Source organism: Hypanus sabinus, chromosome 24 (genome assembly GCF_030144855.1).
Source record: "Hypanus sabinus isolate sHypSab1 chromosome 24, sHypSab1.hap1, whole genome shotgun sequence".
NCBI classification, from domain to species: domain Eukaryota; kingdom Metazoa; phylum Chordata; class Chondrichthyes; order Myliobatiformes; family Dasyatidae; genus Hypanus; species Hypanus sabinus.
In genome coordinates, this window is record NC_082729.1 from 4,257,573 (window position 1) to 4,277,775 (window position 20,203).

At 44.3% G+C, this 20,203-nt stretch overlaps 1 long non-coding RNA gene and 1 pseudogene across 2 annotated transcripts in view; both read left to right on the forward strand.

Moving 5' to 3' along the window:
• Positions 1-20,203, forward strand: part of LOC132380417 (uncharacterized) — a 122,518-nt gene that overhangs the window by 58,658 nt on the left and 43,657 nt on the right. The window lies entirely within an intron of this gene.
• Positions 13,596-14,659, forward strand: LOC132380756 (DCN1-like protein 4; annotated as a pseudogene).

Genomic DNA, 20,203 nt, shown 5'->3' on the forward strand with positions numbered 1-20,203 from the left:
CCAACTTGAATTCCATTCAAAGTTAAAAAACGTGAAGAAATAAATAGTTCTATGCGTTGGATAGATGAACCGGAATGAGTGAACGTGGCTCTAGACGAGGTTCAGTACAACTTGGCAGGTGATACATTCATTTCCAAGAATTCAATCTATTTATTTATTAATTGAGAAGAGGCCTTTCCAGCCCTTTCAGCTGCACAGCCCTGCAACCCCTGATTTAACCCTAGCCTAATCACAGGACAATTTACAATGACCAATTAACCTACCAACCGGTATGTCTTTGGACTGTGGGAGGAAGCTGGAGCACCTAGAGGAAACCCAAAGGGTCACGGACGTTTGCGGAGAGGGGGCATGTGCGGCGGCAGGTATTGAACCTGGGTCTCCAGTACCCTACAGCGTCGTGCTAACCGCTATGCTCAGGTGCTGCCCCAGTGTTGGAGGCAGAGGGTACTGTATCTGCAGTACCATTCACACCCTCTGCAGGATGCCCTCTGAGGGCCTACATCCCGTGAGGGCTGTTTCCAGGGTAGTCACTGCTCCAATACGGAAAACACAGAAGCCGGCTTGTGCAGAGCAAGATCCCATAAGCCTCTGCTCTGTCTGCTGAAAGCCGAACTTTCCCGTAGCCAAACTCCCATTTGCATTCTGTCATTTCGGCCCAAGACCACCCCTTTCACCATGATGAGGCCACCCTCGGGAGAGGAATGACACCTTATGTTCTACCTGGGTAGTTTCCAACCTGATGGCATGAACATTGATGTTTTCCTTCTGGTAAAAAATTCCTTCCCCACCCCTCTTCTTCTATTGCCCTCTCTGGCCTTTTACCTCTTCTCACCTGCCTCTTACCTCACCCTAGGTCCCCTCATCCTTCCCATTTTCCTCTGGTCCACTGCCCTCTCCAATCAGATTCCATCTCCACTTTCCCTACCCACACGGTTTCACCTATCACCTTCCAGTTATCCCTCTTCCCTTACTCCCCGCCCCCCCCTCCATTTTCTGGAGGCATCTTCTCCTTTCCTTTCCAGTCCTGAAGACTGTAAGACCATGAGAGCAGAATTAGGTCATTTGGTTCATCGGGTTTGCTCCGCCATTTCATCATGGCTTATCTATTTCTCTCTAGGTCCCAATCTCCTGCCTTCTCCCTGTAACCCTTCATGCACCAACTAATTAAGAAACTATCAAACTCTGCCTTAAATATACCCAACGATTTGACCTCCACAGCTGCCTGTGGTAATGAATTTCATAGATTCATCACTATCTGGCTAAAGAAATACTTCCTCATCCCTGTTTGAAATAGATATCCCTCTATACTGAGGCTGTGTCCTCTAGTCTTAGACTCCACCACCACAGGAAATATCCTTTCTACATCCATTCTATCAACCTTTCAACATTCGATAGGTTTCAATTGGATCCCCCCCCCCCCACTGCATCCCAGTGAGTAGAGACCCAGAGCCATCAAACACTCCTCACGTGGGAAGCCTTCTAATCCCAGATTCATTTTTGTGAAGCTCCTTTGAACCCTCTCCAACATCAGCACATTGAAGAAGGGTCTCGGCCCAGAACATTGACTGCTTATTCATTTCCATAGATGCTGCCTGGCCTGCTGAGCTCCTCCAGCACTTTGTGTGAGTTGCTCTGGATTTCCAGCATCTGCAGAATCTCTCAGGTTTGTGACTGGGAAACCAATTTCTGTGATTGAGAAGAAGCTTTGGCCATGTAACACACAAAAAAAACACCCAGGCTCCTAGACTGAATGATTACTCATCTTTACCCAAGAGGAGTGGAACACTTTCTTTTGGATCTCAGAAGGATTTATTCAGATTTGAATTCACTTATTGTCACATGTATTGTGCACCAAGGATAGAATACATAAAAGGTGCCGGGAAAGGGCCAGTAACACCATTCAGGATCCCACCCACCCTGCTCATGGACTGCTCGTCCCACTCCCACAGGGAGGAAGCTACATAACATCCACATTAGGATCACAAGTCTTAAAATCAGTTACTTTTCCCAAGTAGTAAGGCTGATCAACACCTCCACCCACTAACCCACCCCAACACCACTACTTTATCACTTCCTGTCGGAGTCACCTTATTTATGGACACTCCTGTGTCTAGTGGCATCTTATGAACATACAACCAATCTATGTACATAAGCTATCCTATGTATTTATTGGGTTTTTTATCTTATTGCATTTTTTTTGTGCTGCATGGGATACAGAGTCACAATTATTTTGTTCCCCTTCACATTGTGTACTGGAAATGACATTAAACATGTGAACTGCCCCCTCAGCACAATCCTCACTGACTTGATTTGATTTTTAGGGAAACAACACAATTCAATGTACGTGTGACAAATAAAGCTGATCTTTTATAGTCGTTAAGTGTCACTGCACATTTCGGCACCAACGTAGACGCCCAGCAGCAGCAACAGCAAGATTAACAACAGAGGAACAACACCCACCCACTGGCACTACAGTACCATGCCTCTACGTCAGGTCACCTCTCGCCCTCCTTTGTTCCAAGGAGAAAAGCCCCAGCTCACTCAACCCGTCCTCATGAGACACGCTCTCTAATCTATGCAGCTTCCTGGCAAATCTCGCCTCATCCTTCCTATAATGAGGTGACCAGATATTGAGATCACGGAACACGCACCAGTCCTCATGAGGGATCAGAAGTGGAGAGAGTGAGCAGTTTCACGTTCTTGGGTGTCAATATCTCTGAGGATCTACCCTGGACCCAAAATAATGATGCAGCTACAAAGACGGCACAACAGTGGCAATATTTAATTAGGAGTGTGAGGAGATTTGGCGTGTCACCTAAAGCTCTCGCAAGTTTCCACAGGTGTACTGTGGAGAGTATCCTAGCTGTCTGCATCACTGTCTGGTACGGGGGGGGGGGGGGTGGCTGTAATCAAAGTAAGCTGTAGAGAGCAGTAAAATCAGACAGCTCCATCGACAGTAGCCTCTGGATACCAAGGAGTGGTGCCTCAGAAAGGGGCATCCATCATTAAGGCATTAAGGACCCCCATCACCTAGAACCTGCCCTCTTCTTGTTTCTACCATCAGGGAGGAGATACAGGAGCCTGAAGACACAGACTCAATGATTCAGGAATGGCTTATTTCCCTCTGCCATCCAATTTCTGAATGGACATTGAACCCATGACCTCTAGTTCACTATATTTTTATTTCTATTTTTTCACTACTTATGTAACTATTTAATATATATTCATAGTTTTTTTCTCTATTATTAGACATTGCATAACCATATAACAATCACAGCATGGAAACAGGCCATCTCGGCCTTCCTAGTCCATGCCGAAGTCTTAATCTCACCTAGTCCCACCTACCTGCACTCAGCCCATAACCCTCCACTCCTTTCCTGTCCATATACCTATTCAATTTTACCTTAAATGACACAACTGAACTGGCCTCTACTACTTCTACAGGAAGCTCATTCCACACAGCTATCACTCTCTGAGTAAAGAAATACCCCCTTGTGTTTCCCTTAAACTTTTGCCCCCTAACTCTCAAATCATGTCCTCTCGTCTGAATCTCCCCTACTCTCAATGGAAACAGCCTATTCACGTTAACTCTATCTATCCCTATCAAAATTTTAAATACCTCGATCAAATCCCCCCTCAACCTTCTACGCTCCAATGAATAGAGACCTAACTTGTTCAACCTTTCTCTGTAACTTAAGTGCTGAAACCCAGGTAACATCCTAGTAAATCGTCTCTGCACTCTCGCTAATTTATTGATATCTTTCCTATAATTCGGTGACCAGAACTGTACACAATATTCCAAATTTGGCCTTACCAATGCCTTGTACAATTTTAACATTACATCCCAACTTCTGTACTCAATGCTCTGATTTATAAAGGCCAGCATTCCAAAAGCCTTCTTCACCACCCTATCTACATGAGACTCCACCTTCAGGGAACTATGCACTGTTATTCCTAGATCTGTCTGTTCCACTGCATTTCTCAATGCCCTACCATTTACCCTGTATGTTCTATTTGGATTATTCCTGCCAAAGTGTAGAACCTCACACTTCTCAGCATTAAACTCCATCTGCCAACGTTCAGCCCATTCTTCTAACCGGCATAAATCTCCCTGCAAGCTTTGAAAACCCACCTCATTATCCACAACACCTCCTACCTTAGTATCATCAGCATATTTACTAATCCAATTTACCACCCCATCATTTAAGTATATTACAAACAACATTGGGCCCAAAACAGATCCCTGAGGCACCCTGCTAGTCACCGGCCTCCATTCCGATAAGCAATTATCCACCACTGCTCTCTGGCATCTCCCATCTAGCCACTGTTGAATCCATTTTATTACTCCAGCATTAATACCTTCTTAACTAACCTTCCATGTGGAACTTTGTCAAAGGCTTTGCTGAAGTCCATATAGACTACATCCACTGCCTTACCCTCGTCAACATTCCTCGTAACTTCTTCAAAAAATTCAATAAGGTTTGTCAAACATGACCTTCCACGCACAAATCCATGCTGGCTACTCCTAATCAGATCCTGTCTAGCCAGATAATTATTAATACTATCTCTAAGAATACCTTCCATTAATTTACCCACCACTGATGTCAAACTGACAAGTCTATAATTGCTAGGCTTACTTCTAGAACCCTTTTTAAACAATGGAACCACATGAGCAATACGCCAATCCTCCGGCACAATCCCCATTTCTAATGACATCTGAAAGATCTCCGTCAGAGCTCCTGCTATCTCTACACAAACTTCCCTCAAGGTCCTGGGGAATATCCTGTCAGGACCCGGAGATTTATCCACTTTTCAATTTCTTAAAAGCGCCAGTACTTCCACCTCTTTAATTGTCATAGGTTCCATAACTTCCTTACTTGTTTCCCACACCTTACACAATTCAATATCCTTCTCCTTAGTGAATACCGAAGAGAAGAAATCGTTCAAAATCTCTCCCATCTCCCTCGGCTCCACACATAGCTGACCACTCTGATTCTCTAAGGGACCAATTTTATCCCTCACTATCCTCTTGCTTTTAATATAACTGTAGAAACCTTTCGGATTTACTTTCACCTTATTGGCCAAACCAACCTTGTATCTTCTTTTAGCTTTTCTAATCTCTTTCTTAAGATTCCTTTTACATTCTTTATATTCCTCGAGCAATTCCTTTACTCCATGCTGCCTATATCTATTGTGGACGTCCCTCTTTTTCCGAACCAAGTTTCTAATATCCCTTGAAAACCATGGTGCTTTCAAACCTTTAACCTTTCCTTTCAACCTAACAGGAACATAAAGATTCTGTACCCTCATAATTTCACCCTTAAATGACCTCCATTTCTCTATTACATCCTTCCCATAAAACAACTTGACCCAATCCACTCTCTCTAAATCCCTTCACATCTCCTCAAAGTTAGCCTTTCTCCAATCAAAAATCTCAACTCTAGGTCCAGTCCTGTCCTTCTCCATAATTATATTGAAGCTAATGCTATTGTGATCACTGGACCCGAAGTGCTCCCCAACACATACATCTGTCAGCTGACCTATCACATTCCCTAACAGGAGATCCAACACTGCCCCATCTCTAGTCGGTACTTCTATGTATTGTTGCAAAAAACTATCCTGCACACATTTCACAAACTCTAAACCATCCAGCCCTTTTACAGAATGAGCTTCCCAATCTACGTGTGGAAAATTAAAATCTCCCACAATCACCACCTTGTGTTTACTACAAATATCTGCTATCTCCTTACACATTTGCTCTTCCAACTCAAGCTCCCCATTAGGTGGCCTATAATACACTCCTATCAGTGTTTCTACACCTTTCCCATTCCTCAATTCCACCCAAATAGACTCCCTAGAGGAGCTCTGTAATCTATCCTTCCAAAGCACAACCATAAGATTTTCTCCGACAAGCAATGCAACACCTCCTCCTCTGGCCCCTCCTACCCTATCACACCTGAAGCAACTAAATCCAGGAATATTTAGTTGCCAATCACATCCTTCCTGCAACCATGTTTCACTAATAGCTACAACATCATAATTCCAGGTATCAATCCATGCTTTAAGCTCATCCACCTTTCTTACAATGCTCCTAGCATTAAAATAGATACATTTAAGATACTCTCCACCTCCTCCTCTCTTTTCATCTCTAACAATGCATTCAAATTTATTATCCTTTTCTTTCTTCTCCCCTACATCTTCGGGCTGAGTGCATCCCTTCTCCATCTCCTGCCTTTCCTCCCTTACACACTGTCTACTTACTTGCTCTACTGGTGAACTAACCTCCTCTCCCATAGTTTCCTCAAATTGATTCCCGCCCCCCACCATCTTACTAGTTTAAAGTCTGCCCTGTCGCCCTAGCAAACCTCCCCGCTAGGATATTGGTCCCCCCAGGATTCAAGTGTAACCCGTCCTTCTTGAACAGGTCACGCCTGCCCCAGAAGAGGTCCCAATGATCCAGAAACTTGAATCCCTGACCCCTGCTCCAATCCCTCAGTCACGGATTCATCCTCCACCTAATTCCATTCCTACTCTCACTGTTGCGTGGCACAGGCAGTAATCCCGAGATTACTACCTTTGCGGTCCTTCTTCTTAACTGCCTTCCTAACTCCCTATACTCTCGTTTCAGGACCTTTTCCTCTTTCCTACCTATGTCATTGGTACCTACATGTACCACGACCTCTGGCTCCTCACCCTCGCACTTCAGGATATCTTGGACGTGATCAGAAACGTCCTGAACCCTGGCACCAGGGAGGCAAACTACCATCCGGGACTCCCGATCACCTCCACAGAACCGCCTGTCTGAACCCCTGACTATCGAGTCCCCTATTACTATGGTCCTCTTTCTTCTATCCCTACCCTTCTGACCTACAGGGCCGTCCTCTGCATTGTACTGCTGCTGCAAAGTTAACAAAATTTCACAACATATGCTGATGGTTAAACCTGATTCTGACTGAATATTGCAAATTGTGTCTAACCAGGGGTTATCTCAGTATCTGTAGGATATATTTTATATAATTATGTGGAAGAGTATGCTCATGGTCATTAAGATGGATTATTACTGCCATGGGAGAACCAAAGGTTCTTAGTGTTAGTCCTACCAGAGTGTGGTTCTGTGAATTACTGTAAAGGCTTCCCCAGGGTTATCGGTTTTGTGGTTCGAATTTTAAAAAATGCCTTAAATGCAATTATGAAAACACAAGAGACCACAGGAGCTGGAACCTGGAGAAACAAACTATCTGCTGGAGAAACTCAGTGATTTAAGCAGCAAGTCATAAACACAAGAGATTCTGTAGATTCTGGAAATCTATAGTCCTCATCAGCATTATTTGCCGTGTCATATGATGTGGATGATCATGTTCTTCCCATGGCCCTGATTGTTCTTGGCAAATGTTTCTACAGATTGGTTTGCCATTGCCTTCTTCTGGGCAGCGTCTTTACAAGACGGGTGACACCCAGCCATTATCAATACTCTTCAGAGATTGTCTGCCTGGTGTCAGTGGTCACATCACCAGGACTTGTGATGTGCACCAGCTGCTCATATGGCCGTCCATCACCTGCTCCCATGGCTTCATGTGACCCCGCTCGGGGGGCTAAGCAGGTGCTACACCTCACCCAAGGATGACCTACAGACTAGCGGAGGGAAGGAGCACCTTACACCTCCTTTGGTAGAGACGTATCTCCACCCTGACACCCTAAACCAGAGTGACACAAAGTGCTGGAAGAAATCAGCAGGTCAGGCAGCATCTATGGAAATGAATAAACAGTCAACGTTTTGGCCCGAGACCCTTCATCAGGAATGGAAAGGAAAGGAGAAAAAGCCAGAATAAAAAGGTTCGGCAGAGGGGAAGAAGTACAGATGTGACAGATGAAGCCAGGTGGGCGGTGGGGAGGAGCGATGTAAGAAGCTGGGAAGTGATAGGTGGAATTGGTAAAGGGCTGAAGAAGAAGGAATGTGATAGGAGAGAAGAGTGGATCATGGGAGAAAGGGAAGGAGGAGGACTACCTGAGGGAGGTGATGGGCAGGTGAGAAGAGAAGGGGTAAGAGGGGAGCCAGCATGGGGAACGGAAAAAGAAGGTGGGAAAATTGATGTTTATGTCGTAAGGTGGGGAGTAACCAGATGGAATATGAAGCGTTGCTCCTCCAACCTGAGAGTGTCCTCATTGTGGTGGTAGGGGAGGCCATGGACTGACCCGTTGGTATTGGGATGGGGAAAGCAATTAAATGGTTGGTCAGTGGGAAATACTGATTACTGTGGACAAGACCATAAAGTCGTCCGCAATGAGCAGGATTTCAGGTCACGACCGTGGCTCAGGAACCCCTCCCCCCCCAGTCATCTCCTGATACAAGCTCTTGATTTGAAACACTGACCTTGCCTCCGCAGCTGGTCCACATGCTACTATATTCAGTTAACCAATCAGGAACAGAGTGGTAACACCAACTTGTTTCAGTTGGCCCCTTATCTGAGAATGGCCGTGTTGGCATTGGAGAAGGTCCTGAAGAGGTTCCTGAGAATGAAAGGGTTAATGGATGAGGAGCGTTTGATGGCTCTGGGCCTGTACTCCCTGGAATTTAGAATGGGAAGGGGGATCTCATTGAAACCTGTCAAATATTGAAAGGCCACTGTAGAATGGACTTGGAGAGGATACTTCCTACGATGGGGGAGTCTAAGACCAGAGGACACAACCTCAGAATAGAGAGGCATCCCTTTAGAACAGAAATGAAGAGGAATATCTTTAGCCAGAGAGTGGTGAATCTGTGTGATCCACTGTCACAAAATGCTGTGGCGGGCCAAGTTACTGTGGAGGTTGACAGATTTTTGATTAGTCAGGACATCAAAGGTTACAGGAAGAAAGTGGGAGAATGCGGTTGAGAGGGATAGTACATCAGCCATAATGGAACCATGGAGCAGACTTGATGGACTGAATGGCCCCACTCAGCTGCCATGTCTTATGGTCTTGTTGTCAGAAACAGTAAAATGAATACACTTGGTTATTGTAAGCACTGATTGAGATTACTAATATATGTTAGGGACGAGAATCTATTGTCCACCCCCCCCCCCCCCCAGTCAGGTTTCATTGTGATTCCAGACCCACTACAATGTGACCAACTGATAACTGCTCTCTGGATTGGCCCAGCAAGACCATAACTTCATAAGACGTATAAGTCAAAATAGGCTATACTCTCTTTCTTTCTTTTTCAATCTTTTTATTAAATTTCATATATAAAAAAAAACAACACAAAATAATGAATAGATTACAGATTCAATAAACTTGAGATTACATTAGTAATAGGATAATAATATCCTATTAAAACATCCATCAACAAAAGGTACATAAATCAATCAAGTCTATATAAATATATATGAAAAAAAAACAAAAATAATCGTCGAAAAAAGAAGAAAAAAAAATTGAAATTATATATGAGAAAAAATATATATTGAAAAAAAATACTAAACTAAAACTAACATGGGCAATAATAGCACTTTATAAATATATAAAGGTGTCAAGAAAAGAACTCCAGAACTCCATACCTGAACAAGTATAAGTAGAGAAAAGGATCTGAAATAAGCCAAATTAATTCATATGAAAGTGTCGAATAAATGGTCCCCAGGTTTCTTCAAATTTAATTGAAGAATCAAAGATAGTGCTTCTGATTTTTTCCAAACTCAGATAAGAAATAGTTTGGGAGAACCACTGAAATGTAGTAGGAGGATTTACTTCTTTCCAGTTTTGTAATATAGACCTTCTGGCAATTAATGTTACAAAGGCAATCATTCGTCTGATTGAAGGGGAAAGCTGATTGCCATCTTCATTTGGTATACCGAAAATTGCAGTAATAAAATGGGGTTGTAAATCGATATTCCATACTGAGGAAATGACATCAAAAATGTCCTTCCAATAGTTATGTAAAGTGGGACATGTCCAAAACATGTGAGTCAATGAAGCCACTTCTAAGTGACATCTGTCACATTGAGGATTAATATGCGAATAAAATCGGGCAAGTTTATCTTTAGACATATAAGCTCTATGTACAATTTTAAATTGTATTAAAGCATGTTTGGCACAAATAGAGGAGGAATTAACCATTTGTAAAATTTTTTCCCATTTATCTGTTGATATATTACATCGAAGTTCTTTTTCCCATTCTTGTCTAATTCTATCCGATATTTCTGGCTGTATCTTCATAATCATGTTATAAATAAAAGCTACTAATCCCTTCTGACAAGGATTAAAAGTAAAAATCAAATCTGAAAAATCCGATGGAGTTGAGTTAGGAAAAGATGGAAGAATTTTATGTAAAAAATTTCTAAGGCTATACTCTCCATTGAGTCTGCTCCGCCATTTGACTCTGTGCTATCATTTAATCATGGCTGATCACATCTTCCTCTCAACCCCATTCCCCTGGCTTCTCCACGTAACATTTGACACCCCGACTAATAAAGAACCTGTTGGCCTCTGCTTCAAACATACCCAGTGACACGGCCTCGACAGCCGCCTGTGGCAATGTCACAGAGACTATCTTACACTGTCCTCTACCCACCACCTTCTCAGGGCCAGATCGAGGTGAGCAGTAAACAGTCCTGATGAAGGGTTCCGGCCCAAAACGTCGACAGCGCTTCTCCCTATAGATGCATTTTGTGTGTGTTGTTGAGTAAACAGTGGTGCTGGCTGCAGTGCCCACAAAGTGTAGACGAACGAGAGGAATCTTGGCCGGTCCCCACAATAACACCAGAGCTGCCACAGACAATGATTTGAGGTCTTGAAAATGACAGTCCGGGCACAGCACTGAACAGACCCTCTGCAATGCTCATTACAGGGTTGGAATGATGTGGGATAGCACATTATACTGAGGATCCAATTAGATCTCTGCCATTTCTGTAAGCACAAAGAAGTTTGTTGCCTCCTCCTCTCTGTGGATGAGAACGGGTCGCCAGCACTACAACCCTGTCCCCACGATACCACAATAATCCTGTGTGTAACTGAGTCCAGGGAGGGGTGGCCCCTCTGGCCAAGGGGCTTGTTGGGTCCATTCTGGTCCTTTTGTTTGCTGCTCAACCTAGGGGAAGGAAATCTCTGATCTCAAACCACTGCGGCCTTGCAGCCTTACCTACTCGTGGGGAAGGCTTCGGGAGTAAACCCTGAGGGGGAAGACCCAGAGCTGAAATCCTTAAGGCAGTGCTACATGAGGTCAACACCAACTGGAAAGTGCTGCGCTGCCGTTGGGGTTACCCAGCTGTTTTGGTATCTGCTGTTTCTTTGCGTTCATCAGTTGTGTGGAGAGGGGGAGCAGCTCAGTCCCAATATTGTACTACCCTGGCTTGCGGAACAGCTTGCCTATCTGGACGGCTCGGACACAGCGCCCGTGGTCGACGCGAACCAATGGAGGGCTTCTCTCTGTTTCATAAGGAGCGCAAGCCAAAACCTCATCAGCGGTGTTCTGCTCACTCAGCGGACAACGGGGGCCTGGAGTCTGGCGCCAAAGGAGTATGCTGGGGCGAAGAGTGGTCCTCACTGTCCCATCAGTCACCGACAAGAGGCTCGTGGTCTGTGTGTGGGGGAGGACAACCCGGCTGTCATCCAGTTGCAGAGGTGAGGAGGAATCTCTCTAGCCAGGGAATGGTGTATCTATGGTATTAATTGTCACATTCAGCTGTGGAGGCCAAGTCATTGAGTATATTTAAAGCAGAGGTTGACGGGTTCTCGATTGGAAAGGGTGTTACTTTACAGGGAGAAGTGGGAAAATAAATCAGCCATGATTGCATTCTCCAAGAGGACCACACCCTTGGGAAGCTTGCTGGAGTCAGGGCTTTATGCTTGGGCTCTTTGTAGGGTCAAAGTGTAAAGGCCAGGCTAAGAGTGGTCCACTGGTCCTCCAGGTTTGGGGGTTCAGCTCAAGGCTAACAAACCTGACTAGTCAAACAAAACTGTTATGGAAACAGCAATGAAGTTCAAAGTAACTGTATTATCAGAGTACAGTTATGTCACCATATATAATCCTGAGATTCATTTTCCTGCAGACATACTCAGCAAATCTATAGAAAAGTAACTATAACAGGATCGATGAAAGATCAATCAGAGTGCAGAAGACAATAACTGCAATGAAGAATCCTTCTTCACCACGTTTATTGCTTAGCTCACTGCTCTACTCTCTCTACACCCACGACTATGTGGGTGGGCACGGCTCAAATGCCATCTATAAATTTGCTGGTGATTCAACCATTGTTGGCAGAATCTCAGATGGTGATAAGAAAGCGTACGGGAGGGAGGTATACCAGCTAGATGAGTGGAGTCACAGCAACATCCTTGCACTCAGTGTCAATAAGACCAAAGAGCTGATAGGATAAGTCGAGGGAACACAAACCAATCCTCATAGAGGGATCAGAAGTGGAGAGAGTCAGCAATTTCATGCTCTGGGGTTTCAATATCTCTGAAGTTCTGTCTTGAATCCAACATATCGATGCAACTACAAAGGGAAGACAGTGGCTATATTTCATTAGGTGTTTGAGCAGACATCACCAAAGACACCTGCAAATTTCTACAGATGTACCATGGAGAGCATTCAAACTGGCTGCATCACCATTTGGTATGGGAGCGGGGGCTGCTGTAGAAGATCGAACTATGTTGCAGAAAGTTGTAAACTTAGTCAACCCTATCATGGGTCGTATCCAAGATATCTATAAGGAACGGTGCCTTAGGAAGGCAGCATCCATCATCAAGGATCTCGACCAGTCAGGACATGCCCTCCTCTCGTAGTCACAATTAGGTAGGAGGTACAGAAAGCTGAAGGCACACACTCAGTGATTCAGGAACAGCTTCCACTCTGCTATCAGATTTCTGAATGGACATTGAACCCATGAACACTACCTCAATATTTTTTAAATTTTTATGTCTGCACTGCTTATATTTACTGTAATTCACATTTTCTATTATTATGTATTGCATTGTACTGCCGCTACAAAGACAATAAACTTCATGATGTTATGCTGGTGATGTTAAACCTGATTCTGATTGTGATACATCTACTGTGCGTGCAATGGTGTTCCTGAGACTCCACCCAGGTCTTGAAAGACAGGAGTGAAAACTGAAAGGAAGCTACTGGCGTGATGAAGGAATCCCTGAACACCAGACAGACAGAGATGGAGGACCTAGTTGCCAGCAAGTGTAATGGGCAGTAACTAATGACCGAATGGCGGAGCAGACGAATGGCTTAATTCTGCTCCTGTGTCCTATGGTTTTGGCTTCATGATGGCCAGGCCCAGCACAGTCCGTCCTGTGGGGTTCTTTATAAACTCATACCAAGTTCACTGAAAATACCTCATCCTCTTTCCTAGATGTTGTGAAGTGCTGAGCACATTATGGAAAACCAGAGGTCCAATGTGAATCCTTCAGAGCTGTGGAGGATTTGGAAATGGAATTGGAATTGGTTTATTATTCTCACATGGATCAAGCTGCAATGGAAATATAGAAACAAATACAATGGTTCACCACCCTCTGGTGAAGAAGTTCTTCCTCATCTCTATTCTAAAGGGACGTCCTTCTATTCCGAGGTTGTGCCCTTTGACCCTAGAGTCGAGGTGTTGGTGAGTATTTTTGACCACAACATCGCCACTGTCAGAACAGGACACGCTATTGGTGACTTGATAGAGGCATGCACAATTACGAGGGGGATAGATAGGGTAAATGCAAAGCTCTTTCTACTGAGCTTGAACCAGAGGTCATAGGTTAAGGGTGAATGGTGAGCGGCATTCTTGTACCTTTACTGCACTGAAAGTGCATGTGGGCGCAGTCAAACTTGACAAAAGACGTTGGCCAAGACTACCAGCAATCAGGAAATCTTCAATCTTGCACTTGTCTCTCCGGCTGCTGTAACAAGGGAACGCCACCCAGGACAAAGAAGAGACCCACAGTAATAGATGATCTAACACCTAAAAAGAGCAGGCACGATGGCACGATGTATAGGAAACAAGACTCAACTAGGGTGAAGCCTGAAGAAGAAGGGTTCTCCAGAAGTGATCCTTAGAATGGTTCTATGAGTATGCAGGTAGAGATGATGTCTTAGGCCCTGAAGACATGGAGAAATTCTGTGAAGACAGTGGAGTAGAACCCGAAAATGTGGTTATGTTGGTGCTGAATTGGAAATTGGATGCCCAGAGTATGGGCTACTTCAGTATACAAGTAGAGTTGAAAAGAATGACCTTATTACTATGCGACACAACTGAAAAACTGAGAAATTCACTAGATTACTTGAGGTCGTTGTTGAATGAGCCCACAAATTTTAAACTTATATACAGATACGCATTTGATTTTGCATGGGAAAAGGATCAATGTAGTTTGGAGATGAGCACTGCAAAATGTATGCTGGGACTACTTTTAGGAAAAACTTGGCCACTCTTTCCAGCTTTTCATCAGTTCCTTGAGCAATCTAAGAATAAAGTGATCAATAAGGACCAGTGGTGCATGCAATGTGCTCGAATTTAACAGAACAATTAACCCTGATCTGGGCTGAAGTGATGAAGATGGAGCTTGGCCAGTCTTGCTGGATGAATTTGTGGAATGGTTTAAAGACAGATAGATGTCCTAGCACTTTAACTTCAGGAACAACATCTATATTCAAAATTAGCCATAAAAGGCCTAGGAAAACAAATTTGAAGAATATTTTTTTTTATGCCCTCCCTCAAAAAAATCTGTCTTGCTGTAAGCATTAAATATCTATAAGCACTTAAATCTGGTATCAAACTTTCTTCTGAGCCTTTTGTTATTGTTTATTTTTGTAATGGGACTACATCAGTGATGCAGCAAACCACACTGATAGCTTGCTGATGAACTTGTGAATTGTGTTGTAAGCTGTTTTGCACAGAAATCTTTTTGAGAAAAGATAATAAATCCTGATGAAAATTGTATTAAATGGTTAAAAGACTTAGATAAATACTTGTTGAAGACTTGTTAACTAAACCAGTATATGTATGCATTTAGAACTGTTTTGTATAGCTTAATCGGTGAATCTCAAGATTAGATTATTTTTAGAGTATAGCAAAATTTTGATTCACTGCACCAAGCTGTAATCTGTTGAAATCGTGCACCATAATGGGTTGCTTAAGCCCCAATTCTTGCCTTGTCTACCCTGAAAAAAAGAAACAAAAGGGTGAATGGTGAGAAGTTCAAGGGGTACATGAGGGGTACTTCATTGAGAGGGCGGTGAGGGTGTGGAACGAACTGCCAACACAAGTGGAGCATGCAAGCTTAATTTCAACATTTCGGTGAAGTTTGGTTAGGTACGTGGATGGTAAGGGTATGGCGCGCTATGGTCCTGGTGCAGGTCAGTGGGAGTAGGCAGTTTAAATGGTTTGGCACGGACTAGATGGGCCGAAGGGCCTGTTTATGTGCTGCACTTTCCTATGACATTACGACTCTACAATGCTCACACCTTGGAAGTTAAAACTCCCAATCGTTTCAAACTGCTGATGTGGAACTGGGGTTCCCAACCTTTTTTATGTCATGGACCCCTGCCAATAACCGAGGGGTCCGTGCACCCCAGGATGGGAACCACCGGTGTAGAATAACCAGCTCTTTTGTTGACTTTGACAGGATGGTTGGTTGTCATGACACCGTGTCACCAAATTCTCTGTCTCCTTCTGTACTCCGGCCTGTCGTTTGAGTTTCAGCCCACTGCAGTGGTGTAGACAGAGTTCATGCAGAAGGAAATTTTCATTGCTGGAGGTACTGCATCCACAAACTCTTCAGGAGACAGTTCCTCACCCAGGTACCCTTTGGCTGGCCAGAGCAGGGGTACTCCTCAATATGAAAAATTACCCATTTACCAGGAATGTCCTTGGCTGACACGTGTGTATACATACACACACACACACACGCACACACACACACACGCACACACGCACACGCACACACACACACGTACGCACACACACATGCACACACACGCACGCACACACACACGCACGCACGCACACACACACGCACACGCACACACACACACACGCATGCACACACACACGCACGCACACGCACACACACACACGCACACACACACGCACACACACACACACACACGCACACACACGCACGCACGCACGCACACACACACACACACACACACACACACGCACACACACGTGCACGCAGTATATATATATTGTTATTTTGACCGATGACTCGTCTTTCTAAGAAATTACATATTGAAGAGGTAATACTCATTGCAAATTGGTTTTACATTTAAAATGAATCATCTGTTTATAAATCCCATGTAATATTAAAGGCAAGATTCTTGTTTCCAATGTCACGTGCTACTTGTTACAGGTTGTTTTATCTCTGCTGAGTGAGAGATAGATTTTTTGCAATGCATTAACTTTTTGTGAGTGAAATTATATTGAATATATTTACATTTAAATTAGTCTATTTTAATTGCTTTATATTTAAAACTAAAGAGTAGAAAGGACAAAATTTATATTCACAATGCTAGAGGAACTCAGCAGGTCAAGCAGCATCTACAGTGATGAATAAACAGTTGACGTTTCAGGCCGAGACCCTTCTTCAGGACGGGGAAGGAAGGTGGAAGGCGCCAGAATGGAAAGGCGGGTGGGGAAGAAGGACACGCGGCTAGAAGGTGAAAGGTGAAGCTGATGAGTGGGAAATGTCCAGGTCTGGAAGGGAAGGATAGGAGAGGAGAGTGGACCATACAAGAAAGGAAGGGCAGAAGAGATCCAGGGGGAGGTGATAGGCAGGTGAGAAGAGGTAAGAGGCTGGAGTGGGGAATAGAAGAAGAGAGGAGGGGAGGGATTTTTTTACCGGAGGGTAAAATCGATACTCATGCCATCAGGTTGGAGTCTACCCAGATGGAATATAAGGTCCTGCTGAAGGGTCTCAGCCCGAAATGTCAACTGTTTACTTTTTTCCATAGATGCTTCCTGGCCTGCTGAGTTCCTCCAGCATTTTATGTGTGCCGTTTAGATTTCCAGTACCTGTAAAATTTGCAGAATATTAGGTGATGCTCCTCCACCTCCTTGGTGCAGGAGGAGGCCTTGGACCGACATGTCAGAACGGGAATGGGAATCAGAATTCAAGTGTTCGGTCACCGGGAAGTTCCCGGCGGATGGAGCGGAGGTGCTCGACAAAACGGTTTCGGCTCGAAACCTCGACAGCTTATTCATTACCATTGATACTGCCTGACCTGCTCTGTTCCTCCAGTGTTTTGTGTGTTTGCCAGCATCTGCTGAATGTTTAGTGTTTATGATATTTATATTAGTGGTTTTCCCGACCTCAGGAAGCCCAACTTGCTTCATAACTGATGAGGTCCCTTTGAAATGAACACGATGTTGTAATGTTAGGAAGTATGTTAGATGAGAAAAGGCTGCCGTGGTTGCAGGTTCGATCCTGACCTCCGGTACTGTCTGTGTGGAATTTGTATATCCTCCTTGAGACAGTGTGGTGCAATTTCCTTACATGGCCCACTTATGTGCTGGTCGGAAGGATAATTGGTGAAGGCGAAGGATAGAACCTGCAGAGAGTTCAGAATCAGGGTTATTATTATTGACATGTGCTCTGTACACACCAGCTGTGCGGTGAAAAAGGCACAACAGCGCCTCTCTCACCTCAGACGGTTGAGGAAGTTTGGTATGGGCGCCCAAATCCTAAGAAATTTCTACAGCGGCACAATTGAGAGCATCCTGACAGTCTGCATCACTGCCTGGTATGGGAACTGTACCTCCCTCAATCGCAGGACTCTGCAGAGAGTGGTGCGGACAGCCCAGCACATCTGTAGTTGTGAACTTCCCATGGTTCAGGACATTTACAAGGACAGGTGTGTAAAAGGGGCCATTGAGGACCCGAGTCACCCCAACCATGGTCTATTCCAGCTGCTACCATCCAGGAAGCGGTACCGTAGCATAAAAGCCAGGACCAGCGGACTCCGAGGCGGTTTCTTCCACCGGGTCAGAAGACTGATGAACTCACGCTGATTTGAGGGGTGACCTCACTGAAACCTATCAAATGGTGAAGGGCCTTGACAGTGGGTGTGGAGAGGGTGTTCCATATGTTGTGAGAGTCTAAGACCAGAGGACACGGCCTCAGAATGGAAGGGCGTCCTTTTAGAACGGAGATGAGGAGGAATTTCTTCAGCCAGTGAGTGATGAATCTGTGGAATTCTTTGCCACAGATAACTGTGGAGCCAAAGTCTTTGTGTATATTTAAAGCAGAGATTGATAGATTTTTGATTGGTCAGGGCATGAAAGCATACGGGGAGAAAGGGAGATTGGGGCTAAGAAGTAAAATTGGATCAGCCATGATAGAATGGTGGAGCAGTTTCAATGGGCCAACTGGCATAATTCTGCTCCGATATCTTATGGTTAAGATATTGGGGGGGGGGGGGGGTCACTGTCCAGGATTGAAGTAACCTGCAGAGAGTTGTAAACTCAGTCAGCTCCATCATGGGCACCAGCCTCTGTAGTATCCAGGACAGCTTCAAGGAGCGATGCCTTGAAAAGGACCCCAATCACCCAGCACATGCCTTGTTCTCACTGCTACCATCAGAGAAGAGGTACAGAAGCCTGAAGGCCCACGCTCAACAATTCAAGAACAATTTCTCCTCTGCCATCAGATTGCTGAATGGACATTTAGCCCATGAGCACTACCCCACTACTTTTTAATTTCTATTTTTGCAGTTTTTACGATGATTTACGGCTGCCACATTACAAAAAAATTCTCACGACATATTCCTGTGATATTAAACCTGCTTCTGATTCAGATTCAGATTCTGATTCTGATTTGGATTCAGATTTCGACTCTGATACTCTCTCTTCTCTTTCTGAGCCTCGGGCGGAAGATACAAAAGCCTAAAAGCATGTACCACCAGGCTCGAGGAGAGCTTCTACCCCACTGGCCCCTCAGGTTCCTATTAAATCTCACCTTTCTTACCCAAACGCTACCTCTTCCAGGTTATGAGACCCCAGTATTGGTAAATGGGATTAGAATCGATGGCCAGCAAGGAGACGATGGGCCAAGGAGGTTTAGGTGCTGCATGGCTCTCAGTGAGTCTAATAATAGCAGATAATTTGCTTGTGGCATTCCAGAAGTATTTGGTTTGAGGACGAGATTACTTCAGTGCTTATGAAATTTTCAGGAAAGAGTGATGTATGATGAAGGTTAAGGCTATATGAGTCATGTTCTTGAAATGCGTGGATAATTTCCACAGTACTGTTAGTGTGGAGATCAGCAAGCTGTGCAGAAAGTGAACCGGTAATATTTCCAAAACATGAGGGATTCTGCAGATGCTGGAAATGCAGAGCAACGTACTCAGAATGCTGGAGGAACCCAGTGGTAATGCTTCCTCTAAGGCATGTGCACGCACTCATCCTTTGCTGCTCGAGCACAAAGGAATTTAAACTGCGCACAAAAGGTCGTCACCATCTACCTCATTGGCATGTTAAATATATTTCACGCTCGTACGCAATCACATTTCCTTTTCCGGTTTCTGTTGCGGATGGTGTTGACGGCGTGGAGTTTGTGATGTTTTGGCTGCAGATTTTAGAATGGGCTTATTTACACTGTTTTTATTGAAGAAATTATTGATTCAATGTGCTGTTCCAGAGAAGCAAAGAGCGTGAAGTGCTAAAGAACTGTTAGTTCTTTTAAAGTGGAATGGCTTATTGGCCATTTCAAACAACATTAATAACATGTGAAAAGATTAATATTATTACACGCTGTTGTACAATATGACTCATTGATGTGGATTATATTATTTCTTTTAAACGATGAACAAACTGGACTGGGTAGTTTTTTATCCTAAGAATAGCTTCAGGTTCACTTCCACTTAAAAAAAATCAGTGCACTCATGTTGTTGTCACTGGGCAAAAAATTGCACAGCATGAGATTTTTACACACACTGGTCATTAAAAATCAGAGGGCACGTTGATCAGGTAGCATCTATGGAAATGAATAAACAGTCGACACTCAGACCGAGACCCTTCATCAGGGCTGGAAAGGAAGAGGGTAAAAGTCAGAATCAGAAGGTTGGTGGGGGTGGGGGTGGGGAAGGAGTACAAGCTTGCGCCACTCGGTCAGATCTTCAATCTTCCTCCACCTTGCTGATGCATCACCACCTTTGATTCAGCAGTGTCATCGGCTAGCTTGGGTGTGGCATTGGAGCTGTGCTTAACCTCACGGTCATGAGTGTAAAGTGGGGGAGGGA